We start from the raw sequence: 14,891 nt of genomic DNA, 5'->3' as shown, positions 1-14,891 counted from the left end.
TATGTTTTAAAGGCTCTAAAATTGGTTTTAGAAGCTGTTTTAAATGATTTTATCTGTTTCAATAGAAACAGAAAGCTGCATAGGCCATTCAATAGCCCTAGGTACAATGGCACTCAAACAGGGAGCACAGCCCATGGTTATTTGGTCTGCAGAGCAAAAGTGGTAGCCTCACCTGACCAGAGCATTCACTTCACACTATGGCCTGATTTAAGTCTCTAAGCAGTGAGCTATATAGTCCCTGCTCAGCGCCAGGAAAGGAAACAATTCATAGCCCCATCTGCTACCCATCTTCTTACCAACCAATAATTTATTTAAATGTAAATGGATTAAATTCTCTAATTAAAAACATAGAAAGGCTGAATTGATCAAAAATAATATCTAACAATATACTGCCTACAAGAGAGTAATTTTAGCTTTAAAATTAAAGACTGAGAATAAAGCAATGGAAAAAGACATTTCAATCAAATGGTAATCAAAAAAGGCAGAAGTAGTTTATATATATATAAATATATATATTATATTTATTATAATATAATATATATATAATATATATTGTTACATGTAGCACTGCATACTGTTTTAAATAGGAGACAACTCAGGACTTATTATTCATAGGAGACTGGCCTGAGAAAACTGGAGGACAAGTTCTTACAACACTTTAAATATTTCACTCCACTCTCCTCTTGCTCCTATTTTTTTTTTTTCCTCCTGGCTTCTTTCAAGATTTTTGTTGTTTTGTGTATATATATATATATATATATATATATATATATATATATATATATATTATATATATAATTTATATATATATATATCAGACAAAATAGACTTTTAAAATGGTAAAAAGGGACAAAGCCCTTATATAATGATAAAGGGATGAATATATCCAGAAGATAGAAAAATTGTAAATATTTATGCACCCAACATTGAGGCACCTAACTATAGAAAGCAAAAGCTAACAAAGCTACAAGGAGAAATAAATAGTAATACAATAATAGTTAAAGACTATCTCTCAAAATGGATAAATCATGCAGAGAATCAATAAATGGTGGACTTGAACAACACTATAGGCCAAATAGACCTAACAGATATATACAGAACGATGTATTCAATAACAGTAGAATGCACATTCTTCTTAAGTGCACATGGAATGTTTCCTAGGCTAGACCATATGTTAGGCCACAAAACAAGTCTTAGCAAATTCAGGAAGATTGTAATCATATCAAGTATCTTCTTTAACCACATGGCATGAAATTAGAAACCAATAATGAGGAAAATTAGAAAATTCATGAACACAAAAATTAAACAACACTCTTCCTGAACAATCAATGGACCAAAAAAATAAATTAGAAATGAAATAAAAAGTTTCTTAAGGCAAATGAAAATGGAAACACAACATCCCAGAACTTGTGGAATGCAGCAAAAGCTATTTTAAGATAGAAATTAATAGCAATAAATACATCAGGAAACAAGAAAGACGAAATATAAACAAACTATCTGTGCTTTAAGGAATTAAAAAAAGAAAAACAAACTGAGCCCAGAGTTAGCAGACAAAAGTAATAATAAAAATTAGAGCAGAAATGAATGAAATAGAGACGAGGGAAACAATAGAAATGATTAACCAAATCAAGAATTAGTTCTCTGAAAAGCTGAAGTAAATTACCAAGTTGTTAGCTAGACTAGCCAAAATAAAAAAGAGAGAGGACTCAAATCAACAAAATTGTAAGTGATAAAGGACACATTACAATGGTTACCACAGAAATTCAAAGAATCATAAAATAACTCTATGAACAACTACCAACTAACAGGTTGAACAGTTAGCAGAAATGGAAAAATTCTCAGAAACATACAACTTACCAAGATTGAATCAGGAGAGAAAATACTAACAAACCAAATTCGGAAGCAAAACTGATCACTTTGGATGTAAGTATGATTTAACATATGCAAAGGAACAGAATAAATGTTGAAAACAATAATGACTGAAAAATTTCCAAAACTAATGACACCAAACCACAGATTCAGGACACTTAGCAAACACTAAGCAATGTAAATACCAAAAAATCTTTACCGGGGAATATCATATTCACACTGTACAAAACACAAAACAACAAAAATCTTGAAAGAAGCCAGGAGGAAAAAAAAAAAAATAGGAGCAAGGAGAGAGTGGAGTGAAATATTTAAAGTGTTGTAAGAACTTGTCCTCCAGTTTTCTCAGGCCAGTCTCCTATGAATAATAAGTCCTGAGTTGTCTCCTATTTAAAACAGTATGCAGTGCTACATGTAACAAATAACTTGGCTGGATATAAAAGCCTTGGTTCTTCTCTCTTCTCTTAAATATCCTGGAGATGTTACTTCACTGTGGACTAACACTGAATGTTGCTGGGGAGAAGTATAATGCCAACCTGATTTATTTTCCTTATAAGTGACTTATTTTCATCCAATGGTCCAAAAATTTCTTCCTTTAACCAAAGTCTAATGATTTTACTATAATAAATTTCACTGTTAAGAATTCTGAATAAATATTCCTGGGTACATGTTGTGCCTTTTTAATTTATAGTTAAAATTGTCTTTTAATTCAGGGAAGTTTTCTTGAATTATGGTTTTAAATATTTGTTCAATTTTAATTTTTATTTATATTTTCCATGATTTTGTTTTTATTCTTCCTAATATAATGTGATCATCACTTACTGTTGCCTGGTCATCTTTTACCAGACTTGTACTTCTGATTTGATGACTTCCTTCATAGTCAGTTTATTAAAAGATCATCAAATTTAGTTTGCAAAGTTATGTTCTAGAATTCAAGGGTTTTGTAACTATTTTTAAAACTTATCTGTTGAAAAGTTATGCCATACTTGCTTGCTCTTTCCTTCTTTCTTTTCTATCTTTCTTTGTTTCTTTCTTTTTTCTTAGAATAACTTGTTAGAATTTTAAGATAATATAGCTGGGTATATGTTAAATTTGGTCATAATACTATTAACTAACTCTATTATCATATTCCTGGACTGCTTACCTTGTATGCAGCACTGCTTCCCTAATTCCTGTGGCCATATAAGATTTGGTCACCAAGAATATATATCATTTTTCTCTAATGAAGAAAAATAAGGTGTCTTTGACATCATAGCACCATATATCTCACTAAAAATAGACTGAATTTACAATATTCTGCTCTTTCACTGGCATTTTGAAGAAAGGAGGTGTCTCATTTTCAAACTGGATCCATGGACAAGTTAATTGAGATTCTCAGCCAGGTGATTTATGCAAACTCTAATATATGTATAAATATACATATATAATATATAATACATAACATATATAACATGTATAACATATATATGTATAACATGTTATATATGTTATATATAATATGTTTATATTTAGGAATTGTGTTTGTTATTTTCCTTATATTCACAAGGGAGTCCAAGAACAACAACAACAAAAAGTTAAGGGTCATTTGCATGGAAGAAAGAGTACAAAAATAAGACCTAAGGCAATCACAGTTTGTGACATTTACTAGCTGTGTCAGCATATCACTTACTACTTCTAAGGAATCAATGATTTTAAAGTTTTTGTACTTTGAAAATCCTGTGATTCTAAGGCTAGAAACTTTTCTCAAATGCTGGCACTGTCAACAAATCTATAAGAGCAATGCACAGATATCCCTTCCTTGTTATCTTCATTATGTGGTGCAATAATCCAATTTTGCTTTAGTCAGAATTGTGGCCAGCTGAGTATAAAGCTTTAAAATACTTTTAGTCTTAGACCTAAAAGACATTGAAGATCTAACAGAGTGCACAAATTCTAGTTCTTGAAGCCACTATTTTTTAGGACATTTAGATTGAGCTTTCAAGGTCAGAGTTAAAAGAGAACACTTAATTTAGAAGGAAAGCTGCTGTGGACAGCAATATAAAGTTCACACAGAAAAAGATTAGTCATTTTTCTCTAGTTATTTTCATGCTCAGGTTAGAAGTTAAGGTAGTAAGAAATCACTCAAAGGAAATTTCTAACAACCATTCGTTCCTCAACTCCACTCCCTTCACAGCTTATTAAAGAAAAAACAAAACAAAAACAAATTTGGTATAAGACATTTGAATCTATGAAAAAGTCTATATTTTCTAGGCAACAATATAATATGACTTGAATGATAAAAGAAGACTATCATTTAAAGTAGTGGTATTTGAAGTGGATTCCTTATAACTCTACCTCAGTAGTCACTTATTCTAGCAAATGAGTATCAAAATAAATGAGACTTAAAGACCTTTTTTAAATTAGAATTTTCTTTTTAATCTATTATGATCTCTTATAAGGTTTTGGATGAAAAAAGTTTCAGCACTAAACTAGTTGAATAAATATGTGTTTGAAAATGATAACTATAAGGCAAAATGAGGTTAGGAAGACTCTGGTGGAGTTCTCCATTGAGGAAGTGCTACTCTTTTACTGTACATGGGAATTGCAGATAAAAAAGTCAGTCCAGAACATGACCTTCATTTTCCAAATGGTAGAGGGAAAGGTACTACAGAGACTCTCTTAACCTCCAAATAACTTAATCTAACATTAATCGACAATATAAAATATACTGACTTAAATGCATTTAGCTAGGAGGCTAATCTCTGCTATGCTATGCTCTATAGCTTTTATCAGTTCAATTATACATTCACCAAAATTAGCTGCACTTTTCCCAAGACCCATTATATCATTGTAATTGTCATTGTAATTATGTAATTTAACTAAATATTGCATAATCAAGTGAGTGAGTAGTTTATAATAGAAGACAGCTATATGTATCTATGAATGTTTTTGAGATTTTCAATAATAATGAGTTTCTTAAAAATTGCTGCTCAATTAAAATGGGCAAGGCACCTCTAAAAGTCTGGAAAGTTTATAAAATATAAGTATTTCTGGAGTGGGGAAGATGGTGGAGTAGAGGATCCTGAGCTTATCTTGTCTCATGGACACACTGAGGAAACATCTACATCTATGCAACTAACTCTAAAAATGGCCTGAAGATCAGCAGAACAGATCTTCCACAGCTAGTCATAGAGAGATGGCAAAATCAACAAGGGTAAGAGGGGAAAAATGCAGTCAAGAACCAAATTCCCAGGACAACTAAAACACAAATGGGAGGGAAATCACAAGCATAGGGGAGTGAGGGGATTAAATCCCATATCAGGCAGCTCCAGCTCTGGAGACTCACACTGGGAAGACAAGTCCTTATAACACTTGACTTTGAAAATCAGTGAGGTTTAACTCCAAGAGAGCTAGAGGGTTATAGGAAACTAAGTCCCAGGCCTTAAAGAATCAGCAAGCTAATGAGGCACAAGGCACAGCACAGAAGCAGCAGTTTGAAAAGTGCCTGAATCATACACGAAGTGGATTTACTGACCAAGAATATGTGCTAGAAGGGCAGGGATCTGCAAGAGATTTCACTAGGAATAAAAGTGTGTGGCTTTGCCTTTTTTTTTTTTTTTTTTTTAAGACTGCCCGCAAACCAAATAGGTGGGTCCATGCAGGAGCCAGTGCTAACATTGTCCATCTACCTTGTTGGCACTGTAATCTACAAACTATAAATTGAAGATTACATTAGCAAATAGAAAGCTATATCATGCTCAGGGATCAGAAGAACTAATATTTTTAAAATGCCCATACTACTCAAAGCAAACTACAGATTCAGTGCAATCCTTATCAAACTACCAATAGCATTTTTCACAGAACTAGAACAAAGAATCCTAAAATGTATATGGAACCATAAAAGATTCCATATAGCCAAAACAATCTTGGGAAAAAAGAACAAAGCTGTAAGTATCACAATCCCAGATTTCAAGATATACAACAAAGCTATAGTAATCAAAACAGTGTGGTACTGGCAGAAAAATAGACACATAGATTAATGCAACAGGACTGAGAGCCCAGAAATGAGCCCACACCTATATGGTCATTTAATCTATGACAATGGAGGCAAGAATATACGATGGGAAAAAAGACAGTCTTCAATAAATGGTGTTGAAAAAATAAAATAGCTATATGCAAAACAGTGAAACTGGACTACTTGCATACACCAGCCACAAAAATAAATTCAAAATGGATTAAATACCTAAATATGAGACCTGAAACCCTAAAATTCCTACAATAAAATAGAGGCAGTAATCTCTTGGACATAAGTTTAGCAGTGTATTTAAGCTTAGCAGTGTATTTATGAATATGTCTCCTTGAGCAATGGAAACAGAAGCAAAAATAGACTATTGGAACTATACCAACATATGTAAAAAAAGACTTTGCATAGCAAAGAAACCAGCAGCAAGACAAAAAGACAACCTAGTTAATGGGAGAAGAAATATAAAGAACTCATACAAACCAAAACGAAACCCCCCCAAAAAAATCTGATTAAAAAATGGACAGGGAAAGGGCAGGGCAAGATGACGGAAGAGTAGGGTCCCCAAGTCACCTGTCCCACCAAATTACCTAGATAACCTTCAAATTATCCTGAAAATCTATGAATTCGGCCTGAGATTTAAAGAGAACAGCTGGAATGCTACAGTGAGAAGAGTTCGCGCTTCTATCAAGGTAGAAGACGGGGAAAAAGAAATAAAGACACAAAAGGCCTCCAAGGGGGAGGGGCCCGCGAGGAGCCGGGCTGAGGCCGGGGCGAGTGTCCCCAGGACAGGAGAGCCCCGTCCCGGAGGAGCAGGAGCTGCACCGACCTTCCCGGGGGAAAGGGGCTCGCAGGGAGGTGGAGCAGGACCCAGGAGGGCGGGGATGCCCTCGGGCTCCCGGGGACACTAACAGACACCTGCGCCCCGGGAGATGCGCCGAGCTCCCTAAGGGCTGCAGCGCGCACGGGGGACCCGGAGCAGCTTGGGGGGCTCGGGGGCGGCTCCGCGGAGGGGGCTGCGGGGCGGGAGCAGCTCGGGGGGCTCGGGGGCGGCTCCGCGGAGGGGGCTGCGGGGCGGGAGCAGCTCGGAGGGGCTCGGGGGCGGCTCCGCGGAGGGGGCTGCGGGGCGGGAGCGGCTCGGGGTAGGGGGCTCGGGCAGAGGAAGAGGCTCCATGCGGAGGGGGCTGCGCGGCCAGGAGCGGGATTCCAACAGCGCAGGCCCCGGGAGCACAGGGCGCCGGGACACAGCCCAGGATCCGGCCTCCCCCGGGGACAGGCAGAGGCCGGGAGGGCCCAGGACAGCGAGGACGCTCCTGCCCCAGCTGAGCAGATCAGCGGCCCCACCCCGGAGCCTCCAGGCCCTGCAGACGGAGAGCTCCGGAGCTACTGCGGGGGCTGACTCCAGGGCTCCAGAGCTGGCCCCGCCACTGCGGTTGTTCCTCCTGGGGCCTCACGGGGTGAACAACCCCCACTGAGCCTCACAGGGGCCTCACTGGATAAGCAGGTTAAACACCTTTCACATGGACCTGCACCAGACAGGGGGCTGAGCAGCTACCCCAAGGGCTAACACCTGAAAATCAGCACAGCAGGCCCCTCCCCCAGAAGACCAGCTAGACCCACAGGGGAAAAACAAATTATTGACCAAGCAGCACTGGAAAGTTCCAGGGGAAGTCGAGGGACTTACAGTATACAGAATCAGAGGATACTCCCTCTTGTTTTTTTTGTTTGTTCGTTTTTTGATTTCTGTTTGCTTCCCTCCCCTTTTTTCTTTTTTTTTCTTTTCTTCTCTTTTTTTCCCTTTTTTTTCTCTTCTTTTTATTCCTTTTTTCATTTTTTCTTTTTCTTTCCTTCTTTCTCTTCTCTCTTTTCCTCCTTTTCCCAATACAACTTGTTTTTGGACACTCTGCACTGAGCAAAATGACTAGAAGGAAAACCTCACCTCAAAAGAAAGAGTCAGAAACAGTCCTCTCTGCCACAGAGTTACAAAATCTGGATTACAATTCAATGTCAGAAAGCCAATTCAGAAGCACTATTATAAAGCTACTGGTGGCTCTAGAAAAAAGCATAAAGGACTCAAGAGACTTCAGGACTGCAGAATTTAGATCCAATCAGGCAGAAATTAAAAATCAATTGAATGAGATGCAATCCAAACTAGAAGTCCTAACCACAAGGATTAACGAGGTGGAAGAACGAGTGAGTGACATAGAAGACAAGTTGATGCAAAGAGGGAATCTGAGGAAAATAGAGACAAACAATTAAAAGATCATGAGGATAGATTAAGGGAAATAAGTGACAGCCTGAGGAAGAAAAATCTACCTTTAATTGGGTTTCCCGAGGGCGCCGAAATGGACAGAGGGCCAGAATATGTATTTGAACAAATCATAGCTGAAAACTTTTCTAATCTGAGAAGGGAAACAGGCATTCAGATCCAGGAGATAGAGAGATCCCCCCCTAAAATCAATAAAAACCGTTCAACACCTCGACATCTAATAGTGAAACTTGCAAATTCCAAAGATAAAGAGAAGATCCTTAAAGCAGCAAGAGACAAGAAATCCCTAACTTATGTGGGGAGGAATATCACATTAACAGCAGACCTCTCCACAGAGACCTGGCAGGCCAGAAAGGGCTGGCAGGATATATTCAGGGTCCTAAATGAGAAAAACATGCAGCCAAGAATACTTTATCCAGCAAGGCTCTCATTCAGAATAGAAGGAGAGATAAAGAGCTTCCAAGACAGGCAGCAACTGAAAGAATATGTGACCTCCAAACCAGCTCTGCAAGAAATTTTAAGGGGGACTCTTAAAATTCCCCTTTAAGAAGTCCAATGGAACAATCCACAAAGACAGGGACTGAATAGGTATCATGATGACACTAAACTCATATCTCTCAATAGTAACTCTGAACGTGAACGGGCTTAATGACCCCATCAAAAGGCGCAGAGTTTCAGACTAGATAAAAAAGCAGGACCCATCTATTTGCTGTCTACAAGAGACTTATTTTAGATGTAAGGACACCTACAGCCTGAAAATAAAAGGTTGGAGAACCATTTACAATTCAAATGGTCCTCAAAAGAAACCTAGGGTAGTCATTCTTATATCAGATAAACTAAAATTTATCCCAAATACTGTAGTGAGAGATGAAGAGGGACACTATATCACATTTAAAGAATCTATCCAACAAGAGGACTTAACAATCATCAATATATATGCCCCGAATGTGGGAGCTGCCAAATATATCAGTCAATTAATAACCAGTTAAGATATACTTAGATAATAATACACTTATACTTGGTGACTTCAATCTAGCTCTTTCTACACTCGATAGGTCTTCTAAGCACAACATTTCCAAAGAAATGAGAGCGTTAAATGATACACTGGACCAGATGGATTTCACAGATATCTACAGAACTTTATGTCCAAATGCAAATGAATACACATTCTTCTCAAGTGCACATGGAACTTTCTCCAGAATAGACCACATACTGGGTCACAAATTGGGTCTGAACTGATACCAAAAGATTCGGATCGTCCCCTGCATATTCTCAGACCATAATGCCTTGAAATTAGAACTAAATCACAACAAGAAGTTTGGAAGGACCTCAAACACGTGGAGGTTAAGGACCATCCTGCTAAAAGATGAAAGGGTCAACCAGGAAATTAAGGAAGAATTAAAAAGATTCATGGAAACTAATGAGAATGAAGATACAACCATTCAAAATCTTTGGGATACGGCAAAAGCAGTCCTAAGGGGGAAATACATCGCAATACAAGCATCCATCCAAAAACTGGAAATAACTCAAATACAAAAGCTAACCTTACACCTAAAGGAGCTAGAGAAAAAACAGCAAATGGATCCTACACCCAGCAGAAGAGAGTTAATAAAGATTCGAGCAGAACTCAAATGAAATTGAGACCAGAACAACTGTGGAACAGATCAACAAAACCAGGAGTTGGTTCTTTGAAAGAATTAATAAGATAGATAAACCATTAGCCAGCCTTATTAAAAAGAAGAGAGAGAAGACTCAAATTAATAAAATCATGAATGAGAAAGGAGAGATCACTACCAACACCAAGGAAATACAAATGATTTTAAAAACATATTATGAACAGCTATATGCCAATAAATTAGGCAATCTAGAAGAAATGGACGCATTTCTGGAAAACCACATACTACCAAACTGGAACTGGAAGAAATAGAAAACCTGAACAGGTCAATAACCAGGGAGGAAATTGAAGCAGTCATCAAAAACCTCCCAAGACACAAAAGTCCAGGGCCAGATGGCTTCCCTGGGTCATTCTATCAAACTTTTAAAGAAGAAACCATATCTATTCTACTAAAGTTGTTTGGAAAGATAGAAAGAGATGGAGTACTTCCAAACTTGTTCTATGAGGCCAGCATCACCTTAATTCCAAAACCAGACAAAGACCCCACCAAAAAGGAGAATTATAGACCAATATCCCTGATGAACATGGATGCAAAAATTCTCAACAAGATACTAGCCAATAGGATACAACAGTACATTAAGAAGATTATTCACCATAACCAAGTAGGATTTATCCCCGGGATGCAAGGCCTGGTTCAACACTCATAAAACAATCAATGTGATTCATCATATCAGCAAGAAAAAAAGCAAGAACCATACAATCCTCTCATTAGATGCAGAGAAAGCATTTGACAAAATACAGCATCCATTCCTGAGCAAAACTCTTCACAGTGTAGGGATAGAGGGAACATTCCTCAACATCTTAAAAGCCATCTACGAAAAGCCCACAGCAAATGTCATTCTCAATGGGGAAGCACTGGGAGCCTTTCCCCTAAGATCAGGAACAAGACAGGGATGTCCACTCTCACCACTGCTATTCAACATAGTACTGGAAGTCCTAGCCTCAGCAATCAGACAACAAAAAGACATAAAAGGCATTCAAATTGGCAAAGAAGTCAAACTCTCCCTCTTCACCGATGACATGATACTCTATAGAAAACCCAAAAGCCTCCACCCCAAGATTGCTAGAACTCATACAGCAATTTGGCAGCATGACAGGATACAAAATCAATGCCCAGAAGTCAGTGGCATTTCTATACACTAACAATGAGACTGAAGAAAGAGAAATTAAGGAGTCAGTCCCATTTACAATTGCCCCCCAAAGCATAAGATACCTAGGAATAAACCTAACCAAAGAGGTAAAGGATTTATACTCTAAAAACTATAGAACACTTCTGAAAGATATGAGGAAGACACAAAGAGATGGAAAAACATTCCATGCTCATGGATTGAGAGAATTAATATTGTGAAAATGTCAATGTTACCCGGGGCAATTTACACGTTTAATGCAATCCCTATCAAAATACCATGGACTTTCTTCAAGAGTTAGAACAAATTATTTTAAGATTTGTGTGGAATCAGAGGAGACCCCGAATAGCCAGGGGAATTTTAAAAAAGAAAACCATATCTGGGGGCATCACAATGCCAGATTTCAGGTTGTACTACAAAGCTGTGGTCATCAAGACAGTGTGGTCCTGGCACAAAAACAGACACATAGATCAATGGAACAGAATAGAGAATCCAGAAGTGGACCCTCAGCTTTATGGTCCACTAATATTTGACAAAGGAGGAAAGACTATCCACTGGAAGAAAGACAGTCTCTTCAATAAATGGTGCTGGGAAAATTGGACATCCACATGCAGAAGAATGAAACTAGACCACTCTCTTTCACCATACACAAAGATAAACTCTAAATGGATGAAAGATCTAAATGTGAGACAAGATTCCATCAAAATCCTAGAGGAGAACACAGGCAACACCCTTTTTGAACTCGGCCACAGTAACTTCTTGCAAGATACATCCACGAAGGCAAAAGAAACAAAAGCAAAAATGAACTATTGGGACTTCATCAAGATAAGAAGCTTTTGCACAGCAAAGGATACAGTCAACAAAACTCAAAGACAACCTACAGAATGGGAGAAGATATTTGCAAATGACATATCAGATAAAGGGCTAGTTTCCAAGATCTATAAAGAACTTATTAAACTCAACAGCAAAGAAACAAACAATCCAATCATGAATTGGACAAAAGACATGAACAGAAATCTCACAGAGGAAGACATAGACATGGCCAACATGCACATGAGAAAATGCTCCGCATCACTTGCCATCAGGGAAATACAAATCAAAACCACAGTGAGATACCACCTCACACCAGTGAGAATGGGGGAAAATTAACCAGTGAGAATGGGGAAAAACAACAAATGTTGGAGAGGATGTGGAGAAAAGGGAAGCGTCTTACACTGTTGGTGGGAATGTGAACTGGTGCAGCCACTCTGGAAAACTGTGTGGAGGTTCCTCAAAGAGTTAAAAATAGACCTGCCCTACGACCCAGCAATTGCACTGCTGGGGATTTACCCCAAAGATACAGATGCAATGAAACGCCGGGACACCTGCACCCCGATGTTTCTAGCAGCAATGTCCACAATAGCCAAACTGTGTTAGGAGCCTCAGTGTCCATCGAAAGATGAATGGATAAAGAAGATGTGGTTTATGTATACAATGGAATATTACTAAGCCATTAGAAATGACAAATACCCACCATTTGCTTCGACATGGATGGAAGTGTAGGGTATTATGCTGAGTGAAATAAGTCAGTCGGAGAAAGACAAAAATTTTATGGTCTCATTCATTTGGGGAATATAAAAAATAGTGAAAGGGAATAAAGGGGAAAAGAGAAAAAATAAGTGGGAAATATCAGAAAGGGAGACAGAACATGAAAGACTCCTAACTCTGGGAAACGAACTAGGGGTGGTGGAAGGGGAGGTGGGTGGGGGGTGAGGGTGACTGGATGGCGGGCACTGAGGGGGGCACTTGACGGGATGAGCACTGGGTGTTATTCTGTATGTTGACAAATTGAACACCAATAAAAAATAAATTTATTTAAAAAAATGGACAGGGGACCTAAATAGACATTTTTCCAAAGGAGACATACAGATGGTTAACAGGTACATGAAAAGATGCTCAGCATCACTAGTCATCAAAGGAATGCAAATCAAAACACAACGAGATATCACCTCATACCTACAGAATGGCTAAAATAAAAAACAAGTGTTGACAAGGATGTGAAGAAAAGGAACCCTTGTGCATTGTTGGTAGGAATGTAAATTAGTACAAACACTGGAAAAAAGTAAGGAGGTTCCTCAAAAATTAAAAAAGAAACACTATATGATCCAATAATTCCACTACTGGTATTTACCAAAGAAAATGAAGACACCAATTTGACAAGATCTATACACACCTACATTTATTGCAGCTTTATTTGCAATAGCCAAGATATGGAAGCTACTCAAGTATCCACCAATAGATGAATGAATAAACAAGATGGGGTATATATATATGCAATGGAATAGTACTCATCCATATAAAAGAATTAAATCTTACCATTTGCAACAACAATTTAGATGGACCTAAAGTGCATCAGGCTAAGTGAAATAAATCAAACAGAGAAAAATAAATATCATATGATTTCATTTATATGTGGAATCTAAAAAACAAAACAAACAGGACAGATTTTTTTTTAAGATTCATTTATTTATTCATGAGAGACACAGAGAGAGGCAGAGACACAGTCAGAGGGAGAAGCAAGCTCCCTGCAGAGAGCCTGATATGGCACTCGATACTGGGTCCCAGGATCATGCCCTAAGTGGAAGGCAGACTCAACCGCTGAGCCACGCAGATGCCCTGGACAAACAGACTCTTAAATGAGAACAAATGAGTGGCTGCCAGAGGGGAGATACATGGGGAAATGGGTAAAATAAATGGAAGGGATTAAGAGGTACAAGTTTATAGTTCTATAATAAGTCATGGAAATGAAAAATGCAGCTTGGGGCATATAGTCAATATTTCAATAAATATATATTAATATTTAATATTTTAATTTTAATGAATATTAAAGTTATTGTGATGACTGCACCTATTGTGGTGAGCACTGAGTAATGTATGGAATTGTTCAAACATTATGGTATATCTGCAATTAATACAACATTGTATGTCCACTATAATTAAAAAATGGACTTGTAACTGACCTCAATTTTGGATGTGTTTGCCAAGTCACACAGATAAATCAATAGAATGGAAGCCTGAAGGCTGTAAACATTGTCCTATCATTAAGATATGAAGATACAGAATCAACCTCTAGGAATCCAGGTTATACCATAAAAACCAAAATAAGAAAAATTGAGCAGATTAGCCAGTTCAAGTCATTCAGCCTTTGTTATTGACCACCCCATTTCTTTTAAGGGCTCATAAACAGAGTAGACATACAGGGGGGATTGATGCCATCCATGGGCCCAATAGCATGGGCTCCCTCTCATCAAGGCTGATCCTTGTACCACCACTGCTGAATGTCTGATCTACCAGAAACAGAGATCAACACCGATCCCTCAAAATTGTATCATACCTCAAGGCAACCTTAGTCAGTTGACGGCAAGTTAATTATAAACCAGAACCCTTCTATTCTGGAAAGGCAAAGATTCATACAAAATTTAACACATATTCTGTATACGAATTTGCCTCCCCTGCTTAGTTTCTCAGCCAGCACTATTTCTCTAAGGGCTCTCAAAATTTTATTCACCAGCAAGAGATCCTGTAAAACATTGCTGTCAACAAAGAGGCCCACATTACAACAGATACGTACCACGGGTCCCACTGATTTTACCATAAACCACACCCTCTAGAAGTTACCAAACTCTTGAAGGTATAGTGGAGGCATCAGTTTAGAGATGGTTTATTTTAATAATGGAGCTGCAATCTTCAGAATGAGGTATATACATTTTAAAAGATGGCTGCTATGGTGCTATATTCCCAATTGATGAAGACATGGGTTCAGAATTGTTGTGTTATAACATACCACAGATGCAGCAGCTTCAAACAACAGAGTTATCTTGCAGTTTCTGTGGCCAAGCATCTGGGCACAGCTCAGCTGGATCCCTTGCCTACAGTTTCACAAGGCTCCAGCTAAGGCATCCAGTCTGCATCTTC

General features: G+C 38.0%; 1 protein-coding gene across 8 annotated transcripts in view; it reads right to left on the bottom strand.

Moving 5' to 3' along the window:
* Positions 1-14,891, bottom strand: part of LOC140623698 (peptidyl-prolyl cis-trans isomerase NIMA-interacting 4-like) — a 139,380-nt gene that overhangs the window by 48,075 nt on the left and 76,414 nt on the right. The window lies entirely within an intron of this gene.

The sequence above is a fragment of the Canis lupus genome, chromosome 33, assembly GCF_048164855.1.
Source record: "Canis lupus baileyi chromosome 33, mCanLup2.hap1, whole genome shotgun sequence".
Lineage (NCBI taxonomy): Eukaryota > Metazoa > Chordata > Mammalia > Carnivora > Canidae > Canis > Canis lupus.
The sequence above is the reverse complement of the archived record's forward strand: the minus strand, read 5'-3'. Positions and strand labels throughout refer to the sequence as shown.